The sequence below is a fragment of the Hyla sarda genome, chromosome 5, assembly GCF_029499605.1.
Source record: "Hyla sarda isolate aHylSar1 chromosome 5, aHylSar1.hap1, whole genome shotgun sequence".
NCBI classification, from domain to species: Eukaryota; Metazoa; Chordata; class Amphibia; order Anura; family Hylidae; genus Hyla; species Hyla sarda.
Window position 1 is genome coordinate 221,601,923 of NC_079193.1, and position 13,943 is coordinate 221,615,865.

Sequence of the window (13,943 nt, forward strand, 5' to 3'; positions counted from 1 at the left end):
CCATAATGCAGCATTAGCACATTCTTGAAAATGATAACAACCTGAAAGACGTAGATAAACAATGTCCCATGATTTCTTATCGCAAAAACAAAACTATTTCGGATCAATTAAAAAGTTTTAAAAAAACGAAAAACACCAACACAAATACAAAAGAGATATAAGCCCAGTACGAAACCACAAATGTGGAAACTGCAATTTCTGCCCGTATAACATATGTGCCACTAGCTATATTTTAGGAGGCATATTTCATTCCATCACCCAACTAAACACTTGCAAAAGCACTTATGTAATTTACTATCTAGTTTGCCCCTGTCTAAGATTCTATATCAGCAAGAGAAAAATACAGATTTGTGTCAGATTCGGTGAACACCGCTATGCCCTTAAAAAAGGAATAGGCATCCCTAGATTAGCTGAACACATACAGATGGTTCACAATAATGACACTGATGTTCTGAGATTTGGCGGTCTAGAAAGAGTGTTTCTCCCAGAGAGAGGAGGAGATAGAGAGACCTTCCTATTGCAATGGGAGGCCCGCTGGATCCTGAGATGTAATGCTTAGGGTCCGGACGGGTTTAATGACCGTCTGGATATGTCCTGTTATTTAGTTTAACTATCACTGATAATTGTCCCTTTTCATGTTCACTGTATATATAGTTTTCCACATTGAATTATACTAAGCTCAGCTAAGTTTCAGCTGCCGGACTTAAAAGAACTATCTGTGATGACGTAAATCCGAGGCAGGCAGCGTTGTGCTCCACACCATCTCAACATGTTCCCCTAATCCCAGACTCCCAGACGCATTGTTACTTTCCCTGCGGTGAGTGCATGTATACTCTTTTTTGTTGCTTTGATGCTGAATGGTTGGACACGCCGGAGAGCACTGGACAGGGGAACGCAGCTTGCTGTGTCCGCAGTCCAGAATCAATGGATACCGGATGCCATACAACTGATGACAACTTGGCATCAGTTGTGTCCAGATCTAGGCTGAGTTCACCTATGCCGGATGCCGGACATATGTGAACCCAGCCTTAGAGGTACACTCAAAAAAACTTAAGTCAAGAGACTGTGGAGGTCTTTGAGCAAATACCTATTTCCCCTATAACTGAATTAATGTAAAATATTCTTTTTATGGCAAGTTTAAAATATGAGTGGTAAAACCAAGATCTGATATTACAGCCACTTACTTGTCTGACAAAAAAACTCAGTAAGATTTCTATATGAAGCTCAAATTGATAGAAATCTTTCTTAATTTATATCTCTCATAGGAAGAAATGTTAATCTTTTTGAACAAATAAATTCTAAGCAGAATTAAGATTTAAGACAGAAAACTGGTAAAGCCAAGATACTAGATAAGTTCTCCACCCTTTCCACCAGGGACCTGCCGGTATAATTTATTTGTATTTTGTACCGTAAAAGAGAAAACAAAACAAAAAATCAACACAGAGGGCTTATGAGGACAAGAGTTGTAAATCACTGCAAAAATATGAACTAGTTCCTTATTCATCGCACACAGTTCTACTTCCGTCCCAACTTCTGTACAATAAAGAGGAATTTTACATTAAAAAAATATCCAGAGACTGTTTTTTTTATACTCTTTGAACAATACACACAAACAACAACAACAACCCTTTAGACAATCAGAAAATAATTGGTTAAACACACATCTGGCTTAACAAACCTCTTTCAAAGTCTTTATGGTTTTTTCCACATTATTGTCTGCAAATACTTTAGTGGTGAACTACATCTGGTACATCAGACACTCTCCAAAACCTAGAGGCATCTGGAGCCAATCTAGGACTTGAACAGAAAGCTATCATTCCAGCAGGGGTTTTTGATGTGTGACTTGATGTGTGGACTGTAGGACGCTTAAAAAAAAATATATATTAATTAAAATAGCTTTGACTTTTCAAGTATTGTGTGATTCAAGATACTTTATAAAACATGTATAAAATGTATGACACAAACTATTGTACAGCTGTCAATAGGTATGTATACAAACTTAAAAAAATATATGGTTCTATTATTTTCTTCTTTTCCCCCACATTTTATTTTAATTTAGAATTTTTAGATATTTTAGGGAGCCCAATTGCCTCACTACCAACAAAAAAATTATGAAAAAGTACTGGAAAGTAAAAGTAGTAAATGTTCGAGTGATATCCACTGTGAAAAGGGAAAGTACATTTTGCTGACATTCAAGCAATAAAAGATACAAGGGTACAATATCTAAATAATGTTTGAGATACATTCATTCTTGCCAAAGATGCCTTAACTGAAGAAGCCATATGGAAATAAAAGTACATGCTATCATAATGTAATGTATTTCCGCAGAAGGACAGCAGTCTACAAGGCAAGTGTTACGTTATGCGATCCGACCGCACACGCTGGCCACGAGCGCATGGTCCCGTTACCTGTGAATCACAGCCCGTCACTCACCTGGTGCTTCTCCTGCCCCCGCCTCTGCCTCCCTGCTCTGGCACACGCGTCCCTGTGCCCTAGGGTGCGCACATGCCGGAGCTTTTAAGATTTAAAGGGCCAGTTTGCCCATTAGTGAATTAACACCTGTGACTCATTGATAAATTCTTCCCCCTCCCACACTTCCCTGCCGGATCTTTTTTGCCCTACTGTGCCGCCTGCCCTGACCTCCTGCTATCCAGACCACGAGTTGCCTAATCCCACCTGTGCCTCGAATCTCCTCAGCCGTCTGTGTGGTTTAGCCGTACCAGGGGTAGCTACCTGGGTGCCGCCTGCCGCAGTAAGTCCATCCCGCTTTGCGGCGGGCTCTGGTGAAAACCAGCGGTACCTTAGACTCCACTCCCGGGTACGGTTCGAGTCATCTACCAACGAGGTCCAGCGGATCCACTAACATATGTGTTCCAGTGTACTGAAACGTGAGTGCTACTGTAAGATCCGGCCATGGATCCTGCTGAGGTACCCCTGCCTGAAGTCGCAGATCTTCCCTCCGTTGTTGTACATCAGTCTCAGCAATTGGCGCGACAGGTGCAGCAACTTACCCGACTGTCTGCTATGATGCAACAGCTATTGGCCTTGCAGCAACAACAGCAGCAGGTACTGCAACCTGGCCCACTCCCACCACCAGTTCCTGCAGTATCTTCTGGCTCCTAGCTATGTCTGCCTTTACCTTCTAAGTATGATGGTGATTCCAAGTTATGCAGAGGCTTTGTTACAGAGTGCTCCATGCACTTGGAGCTCATGTCTGAACAGTTTCCGACTGAACGTGCAAAGGTGGCTTTGTCATTAGTCTACTGTCTGGAAAAGCCCTTGGCTTTCTTGGCAGAATTTCACAATGTCTTTGAGGAACCCGCATGTACCTCATCTGCTGAGACAGCTTTACTGAACCTCTGTCAAGGGAATTCTTTCGTGGGTGACTACGCGGTTCAATTCCGCACTCTAGCCTCAGAACTTGCGTGGAATGATGGGGCCTTGTGTGCAACATTAAAAAAAAGGACTGTTCAGCCAAGTCTTCCTTCAGCGCTACAGCATTTTTGGATTCTGGATCAGCAGGTGACTTTATTGATGCTTCTTTGGTCCACAAGTATCATCTTCCCCTTACTCGTCTTGCCAAGCCCTTGTTCATCTCCTCTGTTAATGGACAAAATCTGGACTGTAAGGTTCACTTTGATACAGAATCTCTTGTCATGCAAATGGGAGTATTGCATAAAGAATAGATTGAATTCTATGTTCTGCCACACTGTACTTCAGAGATTCTTCTTTGCCTTCCTTGGCTGCAACGCCATTATCCACCAATGTATTGGAAAACTGGAGAAATAATTTGCTCTGGACAATCCTGTCAAAATCTTTGCCTCCAACCAGTTCAGCCTAAAGTTGTTTCTTGTCCTCCTCCTTTTCCTTGGCCTGCCGCCACCGTACCAAGATTTCTCTGACGTATTCTGCAAGAAACAGGTGGAGTCTCTGCCTCCACATCGTCCTTACGACTGCCCTATAGATCTTCTGCTTTGTACCACTCCTCCTCATGGAAGGATTTACCCTCTATCAGTTCCTGAGACCAAAGCTATGGCTGAGTTTATCTGTAAGTCCTCTTCTACTGCTGGAGCTGGTTTCATCTTTGAAGGGAAGAAAGATGGTACACTCCATCCATGCATTGACTACAGGGGACTTAACAAAATTACGGTCAAGAACCGTTACCCACTACCTCTTATCTCAAAACTTTTTGACCGTCTACATAGTGCCAACCAAGTTGGACTTACGTGGAGCGGCCTTCAATACTCATGACGGACATTTTGAGTATCTTGTAATGCCTTTTTGTCTCTGCAATGCTCCAGTCGTTTTTTAAGAGTTTGTCAATGATATCTTCCGTGATCTCCTCTACACCTGTATTGTCGTATACCTAGATGACATCCTGATCTTCTCTTCCAACTTAGAGGAATATCGTACTCATGTTCGTTTGGTTCTTCAGCGACTACGGAAGAGTCATCTCTATGCCAAACTGGATAAATGCCTGTTCGAAAAGTCTAGTCTTCCATTTCTTGGCTACATTGTCTCTCATCGGGGCCTGAAGATTTATCCAGATAAATTGTCTGCAGTATTGGATTGGCCTCGTCGTTCGGGCCTACGTGCCATTCAACACTTTCTGGGATTCGCTATTATTGTCAATTTATCCCACATTTTTCATCCTTGGTTGCTCAAATCATGGCTCTCACTAAGAAGGCATCTACTCCGAAGTCTTGGCCTCGAGATGCTGAAGAAGCCTTCTTCCGTTTAAAGTCTGCATTTGCCTCTACTCCTGTACTTACAAGACCAAATCCGGAGAGTCCCTTTGCTTTTGGAGGTTGATGCTTCATCTATTGGAATGGGTGCCGTTCTTACTCAGAAAAACGCCAAGGGCAAGATTGTTACTTGTGGGCTCTTCTCCAAGACCTTCTCTCCTGCTGAGAGAAATTACTCCATTGGAGATCGTGAACTCCTCGCTATCACGCTAGTTTTGGAGAAATGGCGACATTTATTGGAAGTTCCTTCTCATCCGGTCAGCATCTACTCCGACCATAAGAATCTTCTATACCTTCAGTCTGCTCAGCGTTTGAACCCCTGCCAGGCAAAGTGGTCACTGCTCATTTCTAGGTTCAACTTTTTCATCCACTTCCATCCGGCAGATAAGAACATCAGGGCAGATGCTCTCTCCATGTCCTCTTACTCCATGCCTAGGCATATTATTCCTACAGACAATTTGATCCCTGCCACTCCTGCTGAAATTCAGCAAGTTCCTCTGGAAAAATCCTTTGTACCCGCCAGATTGAGATGAAAGGTACTGAAATGGGGTCATTCTTCCTTGACAGCAGATCTTCCTGGTATACGCAAGACTCTACTTCTAATCTTCCGGCACTACTGGTGGCCCCATCTTGAACGTGATGTTTCTGATTTTGTTCGTTCCTGTGAAACATGTGCCTGTGACAAAACTCCTCGACAGAGACCTGCAAGACTCTTGCAGCCTTTATCCATTCCAGAGACTCCCTGGTCCCATATCGTCATGGATTTCATCACTGATTTGCCCCCATCTCATAATAACACTGTCATTTGGGTCATTGTAGATCGGTTTTCCAAGATGGCTTATTTCATTCCTCTACCAGGTCTTTCTTCTGCCCCACAGCTAGCGAAGTACTTCTTGTTGCATGGTCTTCCTCAGCATATCGTTGCAGACCGCGGTGTGCAGTTTGTCTCTAAGTTCTGGCAAGCCCTTTGTAACCGTCTGGACATCAATCTGGACTTCTCCTCGGCCTACCACCCTCAGTCCAACGGTCAGGTGGAGAGGGTTAATCAAATTCTTGAGGCTTATCTTTGGCATTTTGTTTTAGCTCATCAAGACAATTGGGTCGACCTTCTCCACTGGGCTGAATTCTTATATAATCATAAGGATTCCGAGACCACGAGGTCGTCTCCCTTTTTTATTGTCTACAGACTCCATCTCCGTTCTTCTCTTCCTCTCCTAGTTTCCACCGGTGTGCCTGCTGTTGATGAGCTGGTCCGTGACTTCTCCACCATCTGGCAACAGACCCGACAATCGTTATCCCCAGCTTCTTCACACATGAATGTGCAAGCTGATTAATCCTGTCTCCTATAAACTCTGTCTACCTACTACGTTACATATTTGCAATTCCTTCCACGACTCTCTCCTCAAGCCTCTTGTCATAAACTGGTTTTCTCAAAAGAATCTTGTCCCCACACCTGTCTCCGGCTCTTCTGACGTCTATAAAGTTAAAGAGATTCTTGCCACTAAAACCGTGAGAGGTAAACCATTTTTTTCTGGTCAACTCAGAGGGTTATGGTCCTGAGGAGAGATATTGGGAGCCTAAGGAGGATATCCTGGACTGTGACCTTCTCAGGAGTTTTCTGAATCGTAAAAAGGAGGGGGAGACCAAAAGGGGGGGGGTACTGTTACATTATGCGCTCCGGCCGCACATGCTGGCCATGAGTGCATGGTCTAACTTCCCTGCTGGATCTTTGTTGCCCTATAGCCTTAAAAAAAGCATTCCTGAATATTGCCTTGCCGTGTATCATACCTTTGCTCTGCGACCTGACCTTGCTCCTTGTATAAAAGACATCACTTGACCACCGGTAATATACTATGTACTACATGGGAAGGTGCATTGATCATCACAATCTGTATAATAGTTATAAGGAGGAGTGGGCACATGTGGAGATGCACTTTCCACGTTTTACATTACCACCCAAGTTGTAAATGGTAGGTTTAGAAAGAGAGAAAAGTCGTTTTTACCAAGTGTGCCTTTGAAGCAGGCAGTAGTACGTGTTCAGTTTATGTAAAGAATCAGGTAGCCTTATGTGTTATGGAAAAGTGAATATCTATCCAGGTTTTGGCGAAGAATTCAAATCAACTCATAACAGTGGTCCTTTTATTTGTCTGTCTTTTATGGCTAAAGTGTCATACAAGTTTTTTTTTTATAGTTATACACTGGTTAATGCGCATTCACTGTAATGGTGCCGGATGTGGATCCACTGACCTGTGTGGCAGATGACTCCCCGTTTCAGGGAGCGGAGTCTATGGTGCCGTTGGTCTTCACCAGAGCCCGCCGCAAGGCAGGATGGGCTTGCTGCGGCAGGTGGCAGCCAGGTCGCTACCCCCGATATAACTCGACCACACAGGTAGCTGAGCGAGGCGAGGTACAGAAAGATGAGGCAGAGGCGTACGGTCAAGCACATGGGCAAGCAACAGACAAAAGAAATGCTTAATGTCAGGCTATGGGGCACTGAAGATCCGGAGCTGGCTCTTTAAATCTCAGGAATTTGGCATGCCAGGAGAGAAGTTGGGAGGAGGACACCTTTTCTTTTCCGCTTGAGACTTCATACGAAACATGGCATGCAATAGTGAGCAACGTGTCGTCTGCCAGATGGTGGAAAAATTCTGCACTTGCTCATCAACCACAGGAACTCCAGAAGAAGAAGACAAGGGAAGAGGAGGACGAGGATGAAGTCCATGAACCACAAAGAAAGGCAAAGTCCCAGTGGATTCAGAATCCCTATAATTGTATGAGAACTCTGCCCAAGGAAGTATATCGACGCAGTCCTCCTGACAAGCAGAGAGGAAATGACGAAGATAGTCTCCTAAGACCTGATTCCCTTTCTCGACCTGTCCATTGGATTAAAGATGATAGGCAGGTGAAAAATCTAGTTTAACTTGGAGACGTGAACAGAGGGCACGCCAGAACTTTGAGTCAAACTGAACTCCACGGTCAGATACAATATGAGAAGGCAGTCCATGTAAATGGAAGATGTGGCAAAGGAAAAGCTTAGCAAGCTGTTGTGCATATGGAAGTCCAGGCAGTGGCACAAAATGATCCATTTTAGAAAATCGGTTGAGTACCACCCAGATGACCGTATTGCCACAGGAAGACGGAAGGTCAGTAATGAAGTCCATAGCAATATCGGTCCATGGATGCTCTGGGACTGGCAAAAGCTTTAGAAGACATGCAGGTTTAAAATTAGAGAAAGCTGGACCATCAAATTCAAGGGTGGAGAGGAGGTATTCATACCTAATGAAGCCTCTCCCACAAAGCCTAGATGCGAGCGTTTCCCCATGACTGTGGTCGCACAGGACAGTCTCTGAGGAAATGATCTGCACTGGCGCAGTAGAGGCAAAGATTCTCAGCTCATCAGCGAGTTCTTTCCTGCAGAGTCAGGTGAGACCGATCCACCTGCATAGCCTCCACTGTGGGAGGCAGCGTAGAAGGTTGCGGTGGTTGCTGAAAGACAGGTGCCAGACGAGGAAAGCGCTGAGATTGTGCAGACTCCCTTTCCTGACATTGTTCCTCACGACATTCAGAGAAACGGATATCAATCCGAGAGGCCAGCTGTATGAGAACACTCAGAGTGGAAGGCAATTCCTGGGCAGCTAGAACATCCTTAATATGGCTTGAAAGACCTCTTTTGAAAGGGGCGCAAAGAGCTTCATTATTTCAAGATAGCTACGATTCTAGTGTACGAAAACGGATGGCATACTTGCTCATAGAGGAGTTGCCCTGAGAAAAACTAAGCAAAACACTGTGAAAGACTCACAAGCTCGTGCAGGTTCTTCAAAGACACCTCAGAATTCTGTCAAGAATGCCTGAAGACCAGCAGTGAGTGGATCACTGCGATCCCATAATGAGGTTGCCCAGGCCAGAACCCTTCCAGTTAACAGACTGATGACAAAGGCCACATTCGCTCGTTCCGTAGGGAACTGTTCAGCTATTAACTCAATGTGCATGGAGCACTGTGTCACAAATCTCCGACAAGACTTGGGATCCCCCTCATACTTCTCAGAATCCCGTGGCGACTGCAGGAGCGGGAGGCAACACTGGGGAAGAAGAAGGCTGTGGCTGCTGCGGTTGTTGCTGGACAGAAAGCAACTGCTGCATCATGGCGGACAATTGGTTTAACTGTTGCGTCTGCTGCGACTGGAGAGCCACAATAGAGGCGAGATCTGGATTCTTGGGCAGAGGTACCCCAGCGGGATCCATGGCTGAATCTTGCTGTAATGGTACGAATCAACTGACCTGTGTGGCAGATGACTAGGGCCGTATCGGGGAGCGGAGTCTAAGTGCATGTCACGATGCCGGCTGGCAGGTAGTGGATCCTCTGTGCCAGAGAGGGATTGGCGTGGACCGTGCTAGAGGATCGGTTCTAAGTCACTACTGGTTTTCACCAGAGCCCGCCGCAAAGCGGGATGGTCTTGCTGCGGCGGTAGTGACCAGGTCGTATCCCCTAGCAACGGCTCAACCTCTCTGGCTGCTGAAGATAGGCGCGGTACAAGGGAGTAGACAGAAGCAAGGTCGGACGTAGCAGAAGGTCGGGGCAGGCAGCAAGGATCGTAGTCAGGGGCAACGGCAGGAGGTCTGGAACACAGGCTAGGAACACACAAGGAAACGCTTTCACTGGCACTAAGGCAACAAGATCCGGCGAGGGAGTGAAGGGGAAGTGAGGTGATATAGGGAAGTGCACAGGTGTAAACACTAATTGGAACCACTGCGCCAATCAGCGGCGCAGTGGCCCTTTAAATCGCAAAGACCCGGCGCGCGCGCGCCCTAGGGAGCGGGGCCGCGCGCGCCGGGACAGAACTGACGGAGAGCGAGTCAGGTACGGGAGCCGGGGTGCGCATCGCGAGCGGGCGCTACCCGCATCGCGAATCGCATCCCGGCCAGAGGCGGTATCGCAGCGCCCCGGGTCCGTGGAACCGACCGGAGCGCTGCAGTGAGAGGAGTGTAGCGAGCGCTCCGGGGAGGAGCGGGGACCCGGAGCGCTCGGCGTAACAGTACCCCCCCCCTTGGGTCTCCCCCTCTTCTTGGAGCCTGAGAACCTGAGGACCAGACTTTTGTCCAGGATATTGTCCTCAGGTTCCCAGGACCTCTCTTCTGGACCACAACCCTCCCAATCCACTAAAAAGAAGGTTTTCCCTCTGACCTTTTTAGATGCTAAAATTTCTTTGACGGAGAAGATGTCCGAGGAGCCGGAGACAGGAGTGGGGGGAACAGATTTGGGAGAGAAACGGTTAATGATAAGTGGTTTAAGAAGAGAAACATGAAAGGCATTAGGAATACGAAGAGAAGGAGGAAGAAGAAGTTTGTAAGAGACAGGATTAATCTGGCGCAAAATCTTGAAAGGACCAAGATAGCGTGGTCCCAACTTATAGCTAGGGACACGGAAGCGGACATATTTGGCGGAGAGCCATACCTTGTCTCCAGGGGAAAAAATGGGAGGAGCTCTTCTTTTCTTATCCGCGAATCTCTTCATGCGTGAAGAAGCCTGTAAGAGAGAATTTTGGGTCTCTCTCCATATGATGGAAAGATCACGAGAAATTTCATCCACAGCGGGCAGACCAGAGGGCAAGGGGGTAGGGAGGGGGGGAAGAGGGTGACGGCCGTACACCACGAAAAACGGGGATTTGGAGGAAGATTCAGAGATTCTGAAATTATACGAGAATTCGGCCCAAGGTAGAAGATCTGCCCAGTCATCCTGGCGGGAGGAAACAAAATGTCGTAAATAGTCACCCAAGATCTGGTTAATTCTTTCTACTTGTCCATTGGATTGAGGATGGTATGCAGAAGAAAAATTTAATTTAATCTTGAGTTGTTTACAGAGAGCCCTCCAGAATTTAGACACAAATTGGACGCCTCTATCCGAGACGATCTGCGTAGGCAACCCGTGAAGACGAAAAATGTGTACAAAAAATTGTTTAGCCAACTGAGGCGCTGAAGGAAGACCAGGAAGAGGGATGAAATGTGCCATTTTGGAGAATCGATCAACGACCACCCAAATAACAGTGTTGCCATGGGATGGGGGTAAGTCAGTAATAAAATCCATACCAATCAGAGACCAAGGTTGTTCGGGGACAGGCAGAGGAAGAAGAAAACCAGCGGGCTTCTGGCGAGGAGTCTTATCCCGGGCACAGATAGTGCAGGCTCGCACAAAGTCCACCACATCAGTCTCTAGAGTCGGCCACCAATAGAAGCGAGAGATGAGTTGCACAGATTTCTTGATGCCCGCATGACCTGCGAGATGGGAGGAGTGACCCCATTTGAGGATTCCGAGGCGTTGGCGTGGAGAAACAAAGGTCTTTCCTGGAGGAGTTTGCCTGATGGAGGCTGGAGAAGTGGAAATCAGGCAGTCAGGAGGAATGATGTGTTGAGGAGAGAGTTCAATTTCAGAAGCATCTGAGGAACGAGAGAGAGCATCGGCCCTAATGTTCTTATCAGCAGGCCGAAAGTGAATTTCAAAATTAAATCGGGCAAAGAACAGAGACCACCTGGCCTGACGAGGATTCAGCCGTTGGGCAGACTCGAGGTATGAGAGGTTCTTGTGATCGGTGTAAATAATAACTGGAAATCTTGATCCCTCCAGCAGATGCCTCCATTCCTCAAGTGCTAATTTAATGGCTAGAAGCTCTCGATCCCCGATGGAGTAGTTCCTCTCCGCCGGAGAGAAGGTCCTAGAAAAAAAACCCACAAGTAACAGCATGCCCGGAAGAGTTTTTTTGTAGAAGGACAGCTCCAGCTCCCACTGAGGAGGCATCAACCTCCAATAGGAAGGGTTTAGATGGGTCAGGTCTGGAGAGCACGGGAGCCGAAGAGAAGGCAGACTTGAGTCGTTTAAAGGCGTCTTCCGCTTGAGGAGGCCAAGACTTGGGATCGGCATTTTTTTTGGTTAAAGCCACAATAGGAGCCACAATGGTAGAAAAATGTGGAATAAATTGCCTGTAATAATTGGCGAACCCCAAAAAACGTTGGATGGCACGGAGTCCGGAGGGGCGTGGCCAATCTAAGACGGCAGAGAGTTTATCTGGATCCATTTGTAGTCCCTGGCCAGAGACCAAGTATCCTAGAAAAGGAAGAGATTGGCATTCAAACAGACATTTCTCAATTTTAGCATAGAGTTGATTGTCACGAAGTCTCTGAAGAACCATACGGACATGCTGGCGGTGTTCTTCTAGATTGGCCGAAAAAATTAGGATATCATCAAGATATACAACAACACAGGAGTATAACAGATCACGAAAAATTTCATTAACAAAGTCTTGGAAGACAGCAGGGGCGTTGCACAGGCCAAAGGGCATGACCAGATACTCAAAGTGTCCATCTCTGGTGTTAAATGCTGTTTTCCACTCATCCCCCTCTCTGATGCGGATGAGGTTATAGGCGCCTCTTAAGTCCAATTTAGTAAAGATGTGGGCACCTTGGAGGCGATCAAAGAGTTCAGAGATGAGGGGTAAGGGGTAGCGGTTCTTAACCGTGATTTTATTAAGTCCGCGGTAGTCAATGCAAGGACGTAGAGAGCCATCTTTTTTGGACACAAAGAAAAATCCGGCTCCGGCAGGAGAGGAGGATTTACGGATAAAGCCCTTTTTTAGATTCTCCTGGACGTATTCAGACATGGCAAGAGTCTCTGGGGCAGAGAGAGGATAAATTCTGCCCCGGGGTGGAGTAGTGCCCGGAAGGAGGTCGATAGGACAATCATAAGGCCTGTGAGGAGGTAGAGTCTCCGCTTGTTTTTTGCAGAAAACATCCGCGAAGTCCATATAGGCCTTAGGGAGACCGGTTACTGGAGGAAGCACAGAGTTACGGCAAGGGTTACTGGGAACCGGTTTTAGACAGTCCTTGGAACAAGAGGGCCCCCAACTCTTGATCTCCCCAGTGGACCAATCCAGGGTTGGGGAATGAAGTTGAAGCCAGGGAAGTCCAAGGAGAATTTCCGAGGTGCAATTGGGGAGGACCAAAAGTTCAATCCTCTCGTGATGAGATCCGATGCTCATTAGAAGGGGCTCCGTGCGGAAACGTATGGAACAGTCCAATCTTTCATTGTTTATACAATTGATGTAAAGGGGTCTGGTGAGACTGGTCACTGGGATGTTGAACCTGTTGACGAGAGAGGCCAAAATAAAATTTCCAGCAGATCCAGAGTCCAAGAAGGCCACAGAAGAGAAGGAGAAGGCAGAGGCAGACATCCGCACAGGCACAGTAAGACGTGGAGAAGCAGAGTGGACATCAAGGATTGTCTCACCTTTGTGCGGAGTCAGGGTACGTCTTTCCAGGCGGGGAGGGCGGATAGGACAATCCCTCAGGAAGTGTTCGGTACTAGCACAGTACAGGCAGAGGTTCTCCATGCGGCGTCGTGTCCTCTCTTGAGATGTCAGGCGAGACCGGTCGACCTGCATAGCCTCCACGGCGGGAGGCACAGGAACAGATTGCAGGGAACCAGAGGAGAGAGGAGCCGAGGAGAAGAAACGCCTCGTGCGAACAGAGTCCATATCTTGGCGGAGCTCCTGACGCCTTTCGGAAAAACGCATGTCAATGCGAGTGGCTAGGTGAATAAGTTCATGAAGATTAGCAGGCATTTCTCGTGCGGCCAGAACATCTTTAATGTTGCTGGATAGGCCTTTTTTAAAGGTCGCGCAGAGGGCCTCATTGTTCCAGGATAATTCAGAAGCAAGAGTACGGAATTGTACGGCATACTCGCCAACGGAAGAATTACCCTGGACCAGGTTCAACAGGGCAGTCTCAGCAGAAGAGGCTCGGGCAGGTTCCTCAAAGACACTTCGAATTTCCGAGAAGAAGGAGTGTACAGAGGCAGTGACGGGGTCATTGCGGTCCCAGAGCGGTGTGGCCCAAGCCAGGGCTTTTCCAGACAGCAGGCTGACTACGAAAGCCACCTTAGACCTTTCAGTGGGGAACTGGTCCGACATCATCTCCAAGTGTAATGAACATTGGGAAAGGAAGCCACGGCAAAACTTAGAGTCCCCATCAAATTTATCCGGCAAGGATAGTCGTAGTCCAGAAGCGGCCACTCGCTGCGGAGGAGGTACAGGAGCTGGCGGAGGAGATGGTTGCTGGAGCTGTGGTAGTAACTGTTGTAGCATAACAGTCAGTTGAGACAGCTGTTGGCCTTGTTGCGCAATCTGTTGTGACTGCTGGGCGACCACCGTG